Below are 16,041 nucleotides of genomic sequence, written 5' to 3'. Positions count from 1 at the left end.
CTAACCTGAACCCTAACCCAGCTCTAACCAGAAATTGTAACCCTAAAACTAACCTCTAAACCTAACCATAACCCTAAACATAACTTCTAACCTGAACCCTCAAGCAAACCCTAACACTAACCCTAAACCTAAAAATAACCCAAACCCAAACCATAAACCAAACCCTAACCCTACCCTAACCTTAGGCTAAACTCTAACCTGAACTCTAACACTAACCCTAACCCTATCCCTAACCTAATCCTAACCCAAACATAACCCTAACATTAACCCAAACCCTTAACCTAAACCTAACCGTAGCCCTCTAAGCCTAATTTTAAGCCTAACCTTAAACATAAACCTAATATTAACATCAACCCTAGCACTAACCCTATCCCAACACGAACCCGAACACTAACCATAACCCTAAACCTCACCCTAACATGATCGCTAACCCTAACCCTAACACTAAACCTAACTCCAACGCTAATCCTAACCCTCTATCCCTAACCCTAGCCCTAAACCTAACTCTAACCCTAACCCTACCAAGAACCCTAAAACTAACCCTAAAACTAACCCCAAAACTAACCACTAACCCTAACCCCAACCAAACCCTAATATTATTCCTAACCCCAACCCCTAACACCAACCTTAACCCTAACATTAACCCAAACAAAAATTTCTAACCCGAACTCTAACCCTAACCCTAAACATAACCCTAACCCTAAACATAAACCTAACCCTAACATTAAACCTAACACTAACCTTAACACTCTAAACCCTAACTCTAACGATAACCCTATCACTAACCCTAACCCTAACCCTAACCTCTAACCCTAAACCTAAACCTAATGCTAACCCTAACCCTAAACCTTACCCTAACACTAACCCTCTAACTCTAACCTTAACCCTAAATCCAAACTCTAACCATAAAACCTAACCATAAGAACTAACCCTAATCCTTAACACTAAGACCAACACTATCCTCTAAGCCTAATTGTAACCCTAACCCTAATGTCTAATCCGAACCCTAACCCTAACCCTAAACCTAACCATAACCCTAACCCTAAACTTTACACAAACAATAACCCTAACCCTAACCCCTAAACTTATACCTAACCAGAACATTAAACATAACACTAACTCTAAGCCGAAACTCTAACCCTAATCCTAAACATAACCATGACATTAAATTTCTAACCCAGGCCTAACCGTAACTCTAACACTAACCCTAACTCTAACCCTAATCTTAAACTTAAGCATAAACCTAACCCCAACTCTGACACCTAACCTTAAGCCCTAACCTTAACACTAACCCTCACACTAACCTTAACCTCTAACCCTAACCGTAAACCTAACACTACCCCTAATCCGAACACTACCATCTAACTCAAACACTATATCTAAACTTAACCCTAACACTTACCCTAACCCTAATCCCTATACCGAACCCCAACTCTAACCAAACCCTAACACTAACCCTTACACTAACCCTGATCCCTATCCCTAACCCTAACTCTAACCCTAACCCTAACCCTAAAACCAAAACCTAACCCTAACCCTAACCCTAACCCCAACCCTAAACCCTAACTCTAACCATAACACCTATCCATAATATCAAAGCCTAATCCTTACCCTAACTCTAACTCTAAACTCTAATCCCAACTATAATGCTAACCCTAAGCCTAACCCTCACCTCTAACCCCAAACATATCTCTAACTCTACCACTAACCCTAACCTAAGCATAACCTTACTACTAACCGTAACACTAATCCTAACACTCACACTAACCATAGCACTAACCCAAAATTATAACGCTAACCATAAGCCCAAGACTAAAGCTAACTCTAACCCGAAATCTAACCCTAACTCTACCATAACCGTAATACTAACCCAAAGCCTAAAACTAACCCTAACCGTAACCCTAACCCTCTAACCCTAACCCAAACTCTAACCCTAACCTTAAACCTAACGGTCATGCTAACCCCAACCGTAACCCTAACACGAATCCTAACCCTAACCATAACCATAACCATAACCATAACCATAACCCTAACCTCTAACCATAAACCTAACCCTAAACCTAACCCTAACTGTAACCCTAACCCTCACCCTAATCCACTAACCCTAATCCTAACTCTATCTCTAACGCGAACCCTAACCCTAACACTAACCCCAATCCCTAACCCGAACCCTAACCCTTATCCTAACCCTAACTCTAAAAGCTAACCGTAACCCTAACACAAACCCTAACCCTAAACCTAAACCTAATCCTATCCCTAATGCTAACCCTAAGCCTAACCCTAACACTAACCCTAACCCTAATAATAACCTTTACCCTAAACCTAATCCTTAAACCTAAACCTAACACTAACCCTATCCCGAACTCTAACCTAACCCTAATCCGGAACCCTAACCCTACCCATAAACCTAAATCTAACAATATCACTAACACAAATCCCTAACCCTATCCCTAACCCTAAACTTAAACCTAAACCAAATCCCTAACCCTAACTCTAACACTCACCCTAACCTTAACCCTAGCCCTAACCCTAACCCTAACCATAACTATAACTCTCTAACACTAACCCTAACCATAACTTTAACCCAAAATCTAACCTTGACTGTAGCACTAACCCCTAACCCTAACACAAACACTAACACTAACACTAACCCTAATCCTAACCCGAACCCTAACCCCTAACTGTAAACGTAAACCTAACCATAACACTAAACCTAACCCTAACCCTAAAAAAAATTCCTATCCCTAACTATAATGCTTACCCTAACCATATCCCTCACCATAACCCTAAACCTAACCATAACACTAACCCTAAGGCTAACAATAACCATAACCCTAGCCCTTAACCCTGACCCCTTATCCTAACCCTAACCCTAAACCTAAACCTAACCCTAAACTTAATCCTAACCCAAAAACTAACCGTTACCTTGAACCTAACACTAAATCTAAGCCTAACAATAACCCTAACCCCTAACCCTAACACCTAACCCTAACCCTAACAACTAACCATAAGCTCCTACCCTAATCCTAGCACTAACACTAACACTAACCTCTAAACCTAACTGCAAAGCTAAACCTAACCGTAACACTAATCTCTAAACTGAACACTATCCCTAACCCTAACACTAAACCTAAACCTAACCACAACCCTAACATGAACCGTAACCTTAATCTTAACCCTAACACTAAACCTAATCCTGACCCCCAACCTTAACCCTAACCAAAACACTAAGGCTAACCCTAACTCTAAACCGAACTTCTAACCCTAACCTTAACACTAAACCTACCATAACCCTAAAACTAACCATGACCCTAAACCTAACAATAATCCCTAACACTAATCCTACCCCTACCCCTTAAACTAACACTAACCCAGACTGTAATACCAAGCACTAACCCTAACCGTAACCCTAAATGCTAATGCTAACCATAAACCTATCCCTAACCCTAACCCTAAGCATAAAGCTTATCCTAACCCTAAACCTAACCATAAACATAACCCTATCCCTAACAACTAACCCCTAAACCTAACGTTAACCATAATCCTAAAACTAACCCTATATCTAATGCAATCGCTATCCCTAACACTAACCCTAACACTAACCAAACACTAACCTAATCATAACCCTAACCCTAACCGTAACTCAAAGCCCAACCCTAACCCTATCCCTCACACCTAACCCCTAAACCTAACCATAAACCTAACAATAATCCTAATCCAATCCCTAACCCTAACCACAAACCAAACCCTAATGCTAACCCTAAGCCTAACCATAACCTAATCATAACCCTAACCCTAACCATAACACAAAGCCTAACCAAAACCCTATCCCTAAACATAAATCTAATTCTAAACCAAACCTTACCCTAACACTAACACTAACGTTAACACTAACCTCTAAAGCTAACCGTAACTCTAACCATAACCCTAACCATAACCATAACGACTAACATTAATCCTAACCCCTACCCTATTCCTAACCTTAAGCCTAACACTAACCTTAACCTAACGCTAACCCTATTCCTAAGCTTTTACACTAAAACTAACCCTAACCACAAACTCTAACACTAAAGCTAAAACTAACCTCTTACCATGACCCTAACTATAACCCTAAAACTAACCGTAATACTAGCATTAAACCTAACCCTAACCATAATCCAAACCCTAAAGCTAACCTTAACCCTAACCCTAACACTATCCCTAACTCCTAACCCCTAACACTAAAGCTAAAACTAACACTAACTCTAACCCTAAACCTAACCCTAAACCTAAACCTAACCCTAACTGTAAACCTAACCCTAAGTTCTAATCCTAACCCTAACTGTAACACTAAACCTAATCCTAAAACTTACCCTAAACCTAACCATAACCATAACCATAACCATAACTCTATCCCTAAAACCTAACCTCTAACCCTAACCCTAACCCTAAACCCAACCCTAACCCTAAATATTATGCAAACCCTAAACGTAACCCTAAAACTAACCTAACCCTAACCTAATTGTAACCCTAACCCTAACCATAACCCTAAGCCTAACCCTAAACCTAACGCTTACTCTAAGCCTAACCCTAAACGTAACACTAACCTTAACACTAACACTAACACTAACTTCTAAACTGAACACTAAGACTAACCGTAATACTAAAATTAAACCTAACCACTAACACTAATCCTAACCCTTTTCCTATCGCTAACACTTACGGTAAACCTAAACCTAAACCTGAGCATATGATTCAACCCTAACTCTAACCCTAACTAGAACCATCAACTTTAAGCTTAAACCTAACCCTAACTCTAACCCTAATTCGAATGCTAACCTCTAATGATAACCATAACTCTAACCATAACCTTAACAATAAACCTAACCTAAACTCTTACTGTAACATTAACCCTAACCAGAACCCTAACCCTAACACTAACCTCTAACCCTAGCACTAACCCTAACCCTAACTCTAATGCTAACACTAATCCTAACTTCTAAACCTAACACTAACCCTAACCCTAACCCTAACCCTAACCTCATCATAACCCTAACCCTAACCGTAACACAAAGGCTAAACCTAACCCTATCCCTAACACCTAACCACTAAACCTAACCCTAACCTAAACATAAACCTAACCCTAACCGTAACCCAACACCTATGCGTAACGCTATCCATAACCCTAACCATAATCCTAACCCTAAACCTAAAGCTAAACCTAAATCTAAACCGAACCCTAACCCTAAAACCAAACATAACACTAACACTAACCCTAACATCTAAACCTAACCCTAACCATAACTGAAACCTAACGCTAAACCTAATGACTAAACTTAATCATAACCCTTACCCCATACCTAACCCTAAACCTAACCCTAAAGCTAAACCTAAGCTTTAACTCTATCCCTAAACATAACCTTAACCATAACCTCTAAGCCTCATCCTAACCCTAACCCGAACACCAAATTCTATCACTAAACCTAATGCAAACCTCTAACAATAACCCTAACCCTAACCCTTAACATATCCCTAACACTAACCCTAACCATATCCCTAACCCTAACCTGAACCCTAACCCTAAACCTAAGCATTCACACTAAAGCCAAAACAAACCTAAGGCTGACCACTAACCCTAAACCTAACCTTAACCCTAAACCTAACCCTAACCCTAAACCTAACCCTAGCCCTAACCCTAAAATCTAACCGTAACACTAACCCTAACCCTATCCCTATCCCTAACATCTAACCCTAACCCTAACCTAATATTAACACTAACCTAATCATAACACTAACCCAAACCGTAACACGAAGCCAAACCATAATCCTAACCCTAACCTGAACCATAATACTAACCCTAAACCCTAACCCTCAACCTAACACTATCCCTAACACTAACCCTAACCATAACCATAAACCTATAACACCTAACACCTAACACTAATGCTAACCCTAACCATAAAACTAACACTAAACCAAACCCTAACCTTATCCCTAACATCTAACCCCTAAACCTAAGCCTAACCCTAACCCGAATACTAATCCAAATCCTAACCCTAACCATAAACCTAGCCCTAACCCTAACCTTAACCTAAATGTAACCCTAACCCTAAAAGTAACCCCATCCCTAAACCTAACCCTAACTCTAAACCTAAACCTAAACCTAACTCTAAACCTAACCCTAACCCTAATCCTAACCCTAACCCTAACACATAAACCTAACGCTAACCCTAACACTAACCCTAACCCTAACCCTAAACCCTAACTCTAACCATAACACCTAACCATAAGATCTAACCCTAATCCTAACCCTAACTCTAACTCTAATCTCTAACACTAACCGTAACGCTAACCCTAACCCTAACCCTCACCTCTAAACCCAAACCTATCCCTAACTCTACCATTAACCCTAAACCTAAGCATAACATTACCACTAACCGTAACACTTATCCTAACACTCAAACTAACCCTAAAACTAACCCGTAATTGTAACACTGACCATAAGCCCAAGCCTAAAGCTAACTCTAACCCGAAACTCTAATCCGAACCCTACCATAACCGTAATACTAACCCAAAACCTAAAACTAACCCTAACCCTAACCCTAACCCTAACCCTAACCCTCTAACCCTAACCCAAACCCTAACCCTAACATTAACCCTAACGGTCATGATAACCATAACCATAACCATAACCCTAAACTCGAACCATAAACCTAACTCTAAACCTAACCCTAACCGTAACCTTAACCCTCACCCTAATCCACTAACCCTAACCCTAACTCTATCTCTAATGTTAACCCTAACCCTAAAACTACCCCCATTCCTAACCCGAATGCTAAACCTAATCCTAACCCTAACCCTAAAACCTAACCATAACCCTAACACAAACTCTAACCCTAAAACTAAACCTAAACCAGACATAACATTAATCCCTTACCCTAGCCCTAACCCCACAACTTAAACTAACACTAAGCCTGACTGTAATACCTAACCCTAACCCTAACTCTAGCATAACCCTAAACCTAACCCTAAACCTAACTCTAACCCATACATCTAACCCTAACCCTAAGCCTAACCCTAACCCTATCCTCGAAAAATAACCCTAACCCTAAACCTATCCCTAACCCAAACCCTAAACCTAAGACTAAACCTAATTTCTAACCCTAACCCTAAATCTCGACATAACCCTAAACCTATCCATAACACCAACCCTAACACTAAACTCTAGCCCTAAGCATAACCCTAATCCTAAACCTAAACCTAACGCTAACCCTAACACTAACCCTAACCCATAACCCTATCCCTAACACATAACGCCTAAACCTAATCCTAAAACTAACACTAACACTAAATCTAATACAAACCCTAACCGAAACCCTAACCCTAACCATAACACTAACCAAATTGTAACCCTAAATCTAACAATAACCATAAGCCTGACCGTAAACCTAACCCTAACTCTAACCCTAACCAAAATCCTCACACTAACCCTAAATGAAGCCCAAACCCTAACCCTAAACCTAACCGCTAACCCTAACCAAAACATTAACCATAACCCCAACCCTAAAAGTAAACACTAACCCTAATCCTAACACTTAACATATTCCTAACCCTAACCCTAACCCTAACCCTAACTGTAACCTTGAACCTAAGCTTTAACCCTAACCCTAAACATAACCATAACCATGACCTCTAAGCCTAACACTAAACCTAACACTAGCCCTAACCGTAACTCTAAAACAAAAGCTAACCTCTAACCATAAACCTAACACTAACCATAACTTTAAACATAGCCCTAAACTCTAACTGTAACCCTAACCCTAACCCTAATCGTAAACCTGAACGTAAGCTTTAACCCTAACTCTATCCCTAACCTTAACCATAACTTCTAAGCGTAACCCTAACCCTCACCCCAACACTAACTATAACCCTAAACCAAAGGCTAACATCTAAACATAACCCTAACACTAACCCTAACCCTAACACTAAACCTAACTTCTAACCCTAACACTAACACTAACCCTAAACCTAAACCTAAACCTAACCCTAACCCTATCCCTAAACCCTAACCCTAAACCTAACACTATCTCTAAACCTAACCCTAACCCAAAACCAAACCCTAAATTAACCTTAAAACTAACCCAATCGTTAACACTGAACCCCTAACCATAACCCTAACCCTAACACTAAAACTAACTGTAAACCTAACCGTAACTCTACCCCTAACCCTAATCCTAAAACTAATCATAACCCTAACCCTAACCATAAAGCAAAACCTATACCTAAAACTCTCCCTAACATCTAACTTTTAACCCTAACCTTAATCATAAATCTAACATTAAGCATAACACTAAACCTAACCCTAAGCATTAACTCTAAGCCTAACCCCTCACATTAAGCCCTAACACTAAACCTAACCCTAACCCTAACCCTAAATGTAAACTTATCCTTAAGCCTACCCTAACCCTAACACTATCTCTATCACTAACACCTAACCCCTAAACCTAATGCTAAACCTAACCCTAAACTAACACTAAACCTAAAACTAACCCTAACCCTACCCTAAGCCTAACCCTAAACCTAATTGTAACACTAACACTAACCGTAACCCGAAGCCTAACTGTAACCCTAACCCTAAGACTAACGCTAACACTAACACTAAATCCTAACCCTAAACCTAACATTAACCCTAACCCTAACCCTAACACTAATGCTAACTTCTAACCCAAACCCTAACCCTAATCTTAACCTAAACCTAACACTAACCCTTACACTAAGCCTAACCGCTTACCCTAACCATAACACTAACCCTAACCATAACCTAAACCGTAACCATAATCTCTAACCCTAATCGCAATCCTAACCCCAAACGTAACCGTAACCTGTCCCTAACCCTATGCCTAACCCTAACCAAAACGCTAACCCCTAAATCTAAGACCTAACACTAAGCCATAATCTTAAGCCCTAACACAAATCCTAACCTAAACCTAACCCTAAACCTCAACCTTACCCTAACCCTAAACATAACCTTAACCCTAAGCCTAACCCTAAATGCTCACAATATCCATAACTTTAACCCTATACCTAAACCTAACCCTACACCTAACCCTAACCCAACCCTAACTATAACAATATCCCTAACACCTAACCCCTAAACCAAACCCTAACCCTAACCCTAAAACTAACCCTAAATCTAACACAGACACTACCCCTACCCCTAATCCTAACCCTAACCCTAACAATAACCCTAACCTAATCATAACTCTAAACCTAACCATAACCCGAAGCCTAAATCTAACAATATTCCTAACACTAAACCCCTAAACTATCCATGACCCTAACACTAATCCTAGTCCAAATCCTAACCGTAACCGTAGACCTAAGCCTAACCGTAACCTAATCGTAACCCTAACCCTTACCATAACCTGAAGATTAGCCGTAACCTATAATGAATGCTAACCCTAACCCTAATGCTAAACCTAAACCTAATTCTAAAGCTAACACTAGCCCTAACACTAATGCTAACCCTAATAATAACCCTAACACTAATCTTTAACCTAAACGAAACCTTAACCATAAACCTAGCCCTAAAACTAATGACTAACCCTAACCCAAACCCTTTCGTTATCCCTAAACCTAAAGCTAACCCTAACCCTAAACTAAGTTTTAACCCTAACCCTAACCATAACATTAATGATAACTTCTAAGCCTCAGTCTAAACTTCACCCTAAGCCCAAACTCTATCACTAAACCTAAAGCTAACTTCTAAACATAACCTTAACCCTAACCCAACCCTAACCCTAACCCTAACCCTAACCCTAACACAAACCCTAACCCTAACACTAACACTAACCCTAAACCTAATCCTAAGCTTTAACCCTAAACCTAACCGAAAACTAACACTAACCACTAATCCTAAACCTAATCCCAACCCTAACCCTAAACTCTAACCATAAAATAAACCTAACCCTAAATCTATCCCTAACATATAACTCTAACCCTAACCCTAAACCTAAACCTAACCCTAACCCTAACCCTAACCTTAACCTAAACTTAACTCTAACCCTAAAAATAACCCGAAGCCTAAACATAACCCTAACCCTAAACCTAACCCTAACCCTAAACCCAAACTTAAGCCTAAACCTAACCCTAAGACTAACTCTAACCTTAACCTAAACGTAACTCTAACCCTAACCATAACCTGAAGCATAAACGTGACCCTAACCCTAACACTAACCCTAAAACTAACCATAAAACCTAACCCTAAACCTAACACTATCCCTAACCCTAACCCTAACCATAAACCTAACCCTAACAGTAACCATAACCGTATCACTAACCTTTAAATCCTAACCCTAATGCTAAATCTAAACCTAAAACTAACACTAAACCTAACCCTAACCATAACCATAACCCTATTGCTAACACCTAAACCATAACCCTAACTTTAAACTCACCCTAAACCTAACCCTAACCCTAACCCTAACCCTAACAGTAACACTAACCCTAAAACTTATTGTAACCCTAACCCTAACCGTAACACAAATCCTAACCCTAACCCTCTCCCTAACACCTAACTCCTAACACTACCCTTAATCATACCTCTGACACTAAGCGTAACCCTAACCCTAACCCTAAACCTAAGCCATAATCCTAAGCCTAACAACTCACATTAAGCCCCAATACTAATCCTAAACCTAAGCCTAACTGTAAACCTAACCCTAACACTAACCTAACCCTAACCCTATCCCTAACACCTAACCCCTATTCCTAACGCTAAACATAACCCTAAATCTAACACAACCTAACACTAACCCTAAACCTACCCTAAGCCTAAACCTAAACCTAATTGTAACACTAACCCCAACTGTAACCCGAAGCCTAAGCGTAACCCTAACCCTAATCCTAACCCAAAGACTAACACTAAACCCTTACCCTAAACCTAATACTAACCCAAACCCTAACCCTAACCCTAACGCTAACACTAACACTTACCGTAACTTTTAACCCTAACACTAATCCTAACCTTAAAACTATCACTAACATGTAACCCTATCCATAACCCTAACCCTAAACCTAACCCTAAACCTAACCATATCCCTAACATCTAACCCTAATCCTAATCCTAACCGAACCCTAACCCTAACCCTAACCTAAACATAACCCTAACCCAAACTGTAAAACGAAGCCTAACCATAATCCTAACCATAACCATAACCGTAAACCTATAACACCTAACCCCTAACACTAATGCTAAACCTAAACCTAAAACTAACACTAACTGTAACCCTAACTCGAACCCTAACTGTAAACCTAACTCTAACCCTAATCTAATCCTAACCGTATCCCCTAACACCTAACCCCTAATCCTAACGCTAAACCTAAAGCTAAATCTAACACTAAACCTAACACTAACCCTAAACCTACCCTAAGCCTAAACCTCAACTTAATTGTAACTCTAACCCTAACCATAACCCGAAGCCAAACCGTAACCCTAAACCTAATCCTAACCCTAAGACTAACACTAAACCCTAACCCTAAACCTAATACTAACCCAAACCCTAACCCTAACCCTAACGCTAACACTAACACTTACCGTAACTTTTAACCCTAACACTAATCCTAACCTTAAAACTATCACTAACATGTAACCCTATCCATAACCCTAACCCTAAACCTAACCCTAAACCTAACCATATCCCTAACTTCTAACCCTAACCCTAACATAACCCTAACCCTAACCAAACCCTAACCTAAACGTAACCCTAAGCCAAACCGTAACACAAAGCCTAACCATAATCCTAACCACAACCCGAACCATAACACTAACATTAAAACCTAACCCTCAACCTAACACTATCCCTAAACCTAACCCTAACCCTAACCGAAAAACCTATAACACCTAAAACCTAACACTAACGCTAAATCTAACCCTAAAACTAGCACTAAACCTAACCCTAACCCTAACCCAACACTAACCTTATACCTAACACATAACCCCTAAACCTTACCCTAACCCTAACCTGAATACTAATCCAAATCCTAACCTAACCATAACCCTAGCCCTAACCCTAACTCTAACCCTAACCTAATCGTAACCTTAACCCTAAACGTATCCCTATCCCTAAACCTAACCCTAACTCTAAACCTAAACCTAAACTTAACTCTAAACCTAACCCTAATACTAACCCTAACCCTAAGCCTAACAGTAACACTATCCTCTAAACCTAACCCTAACCCTAACCATAAACCTAAACACAAACCTAAAGACTAACACTAATCCAAACCCTTACCCTATCCCTAACCCTAACCCTAAACCTAAGCTTTAACACTAACCCTAACCCCAACCGTAACCATAACCTCTAAGCCAAACAGTAAACTTAACCATAACCCTAAGCCCAAAATCTATCATAAAAGCAACGCTAACTTCTAACCATAACACTAAACCTAGCCCTAACCTTAATGCTAACCATAACACTAACCCTAAACCAAAGCTTTAACCCTAAACCTAACCCAAAGCTAACGCTAACCGCTAACAATAACCGTAACCCTAACCCTAAACTCTAATCGTAATGTTAACCCTAACCCTAAAACTATCCCTAACATCCAACCCTATCCCTTACCTTCACCCTAACCCTAATCCAAACCTAATTATAAATCTAAACCTCACCCTCCCCCAAAGCCTAACCATAACCCTAACCCTAAATCTAACACCAACGCTAAACCTAAACCCTAACCCTAAACGTAACACTATCACTAAACCTACCCTAACTGTAAACCTAACACTAACACTAACCTAACTGCAACCCTATCCTGAACACCTAACCCTAACCCTAACGCTAAACTAACCTTAACACTAACCTTTGAACGTAACCCTAACCCTAACCCATAAACCTTACCCTAAACCTAAAGACTAACTGTAATGCTAACCCTTACACTATACATAACCCTAACGCTATCCCTAACCCTAAACCTAAGCTTTAACCCTAACCCTAACCATAACCATAACCATAACTTCTAAGCCTCACCCTAATCTTCACCCTAACCCCAAACTCTATCAGTAAACCTAACGCTAACCTCTAACCATAACCCTAACCCTAACCCTAATCCTAACCCTAACTCTAACACTATCCCTAATCCTAAACCTAAACGTTAAACCTTACCCTAAACCAAAACTAATGCTAACCACTAACCCTAACCCTAACCTTAACCCTAACGCTAACCCTAACCCTAAACTCTAAAGGTAACACTAACCCTAACCCTAAAATATTCCTAACATCTAACCCTAACATTAACCTAACCTTAAGCCTAACCCTAACCAAAACCTAAATGTAACTATAACGCTAACTGTAACCCTAAGCCTAACTGTAACACCAACCCTAACCCTAACCTAAATGTAACTCTAACGCTAACTGTAAAGCTAAGCCTAACTGTAACCCTAACCCTAACTCTAACACTAACACTAACCCTTAACCCTAACCCTCAACCTAACAATATCCCTAACCATAACCGTAAAACTAGCCCTAACCTTAACACTAACCCTAACCCTATACCTAACACCTGGCATCTAACTGTAAAGCTAAACCTAACCCTAAAACTAACACTAAACTTAACCGTAACCCTAACTCAAATGCTAAGCCTAACCCTAAACCTAATCATAACACTAACCCAAACCATAACCTGAAGCCTAAACTTTACACTCTCCCTAAAACCTAACACCTAACTCTAAACTTAACCCTAAACCTAAATGTAACAATATCCATAACCCTACCCCTAATGCTAAGTTCTTATCCTAACCCTAACCCTAACCATAACCATAACGCTAACCTAGACATAACATTAATCCCTTACCCTAACCCTAAACCTACCCATTAAACTAACACTAAGCCTAACCCTAACACTAACCCTAACCCTATCCTTGAACAATAACCCTAACCCTAAACCTATCCCTAACCCAAACCCTAAACCTAACATTAAATCTAACTTCTAACACAAACCTAATTTCTAACACTAACATTAAAGCTAACCTTAAACCTCAACCTAACCCTAAACATATCCATAACACTAACCCTAACCCTAACCCTAACACTAAACTCAAACCCTAACCATAGCCCTAATCCTAACCCTAAACCTAATGCCAACCCTAACACTAACCCTAACCCATAAACCTATCCCTAACACCTAACACCTAAAACTAACCCTAAGCCTAAACCTAAAACTAAATCTAATGCAAACCCTAACTGAAACCCTAATCCTAACCATAATGCTAACCAAATTGTAACCCTAAATCTAACCATAAACCTAAGCCTAACCCTAAACTTAACCCTAACTCTAACCCTAACCAAAACCCTCACACTAACCCTAACCGTAATCCAAACACTAACACTAACATTAACCTCTAAACCTAACAAAAACAATAACCGTAACCCTAAACCTAAAAGTAAACACTAACCCTAATCCTAACACTTACCATATCCATAACCCTAACCCAAACCATAACCATAACCGTGAACCTAACCTTTAACCATAACAATAACCATAACCTCTAAGCCTAACACTAACACTACCACTAACCCTAACTGTAACCTTAAAACAAAAGCTAACCTCTAACCATAACCCTAACCCTAACCATAACTTTAAACCTAACCCTAAACTCTAACAGTAACCCTAACCTTAACCGTAAACCTGAAGCTAAGCTTTAACGCTAACCCTATAGCTAAGCCTAACCATAACCTCTAAATGTAACCCTAACCCTAACCCAACACTAACTATATCCCCAAACCAAACGCTAACATATAACCCTAACCCTAACACTAACACTAACACTAACACTAACACTAAACCTAAATTCTAACCCTAACACTAACACAAACCTAAACCTAAATGTAAGCCTAACCCAAACCCTAAACCCTAACCCTAAACCTAACACTATCCCTAAACCTAACCCTAACCCAAAACCAAACCCTAAACCTAACCAATCGCTAACACCTAACCCCCAACCCTAACCCTAAACCGAAGACTAAAACTAACTGTAGCCCTAACCTTAAATCTAACCGTAACCCTAACCGTAACCCTAACCCTAAACCTAATTGTAACTGTAATTCGAACAATAACCCAAAGCCTAACCCTAAAACTCTCCCTAACACCTAACTTCTAACCCTAACCTTAATCATGAATCTAACACTAAGCATAACACTAACCTTAACCCTAAGCCATAACCCTAAGCCTAACACCTCACCCTAAGCCCTAACACTAATCCTAACCCTAACCCTAACTCTAAACCTATCCTTAAGCCTACCCTAACCCTAACCCTATTACTAACACCTAACCCCTAACCCTAGTGCTAAACCTAACCCTAAAACTAACACTAAACCTAACACTAACGCTAAACCTACCCTAAGCCTAACCCTAAACCTAATTGTAACCCTAAAATTAACCGTAACCTGAAGCCTAACTGTAACCCTAACCCTAACCCTAACGCTAACAATAACACTAAAGCCTAACCCTAACCTTAACACTAACCCTAACCCTAACCCTACCCTAACCCTAACACTAACCCTAACACTAACACAATACTTAACCCTAACCCTAACGCTAACCAAAATCCTAAACCTAAGCTTTAACCCTAAACCTAACCCAAAACTATCGCTAACTGCTAACACCAAACCAAACCCTAACCCTAACACTAAACTCTAACCGTAACACTAAACCTAACCCTAAACCTATCCTTAACGTATGTCCCTAACCCTAAACCTAAAACTAACCATAACTCAAAATTTAACCTAAATGTAACTCTAACCCTAACCATAACCCGAAGCCTAAACATAACCCTGACCCTAACCCTAACCCTAACACTAACCATAAACACTAAGCCTAAACCTCACACTATCCCTAACCCTAACCCTAACCGTAAACCTAACACTAACTATAACACTAACCTTATCACTAACATTGAAACCCTAAACCTAACACAAAATCTAAACCTAAAACTAACACTAAAGCTAAACCTAACCCTATTGCTAACACCTAACCACTAAGCCTAACTTATACTAACCTTAAACC

Source organism: Cavia porcellus, unplaced genomic scaffold (genome assembly GCF_034190915.1).
Source record: "Cavia porcellus strain 051 isolate PalLab524CR breed Dunkin Hartley unplaced genomic scaffold, mCavPor4.1 scaffold_18, whole genome shotgun sequence".
In the NCBI taxonomy this organism is placed as follows: domain Eukaryota; kingdom Metazoa; phylum Chordata; class Mammalia; order Rodentia; family Caviidae; genus Cavia; species Cavia porcellus.
The sequence above is the reverse complement of the archived record's forward strand: the minus strand, read 5'-3'. Positions refer to the sequence as shown.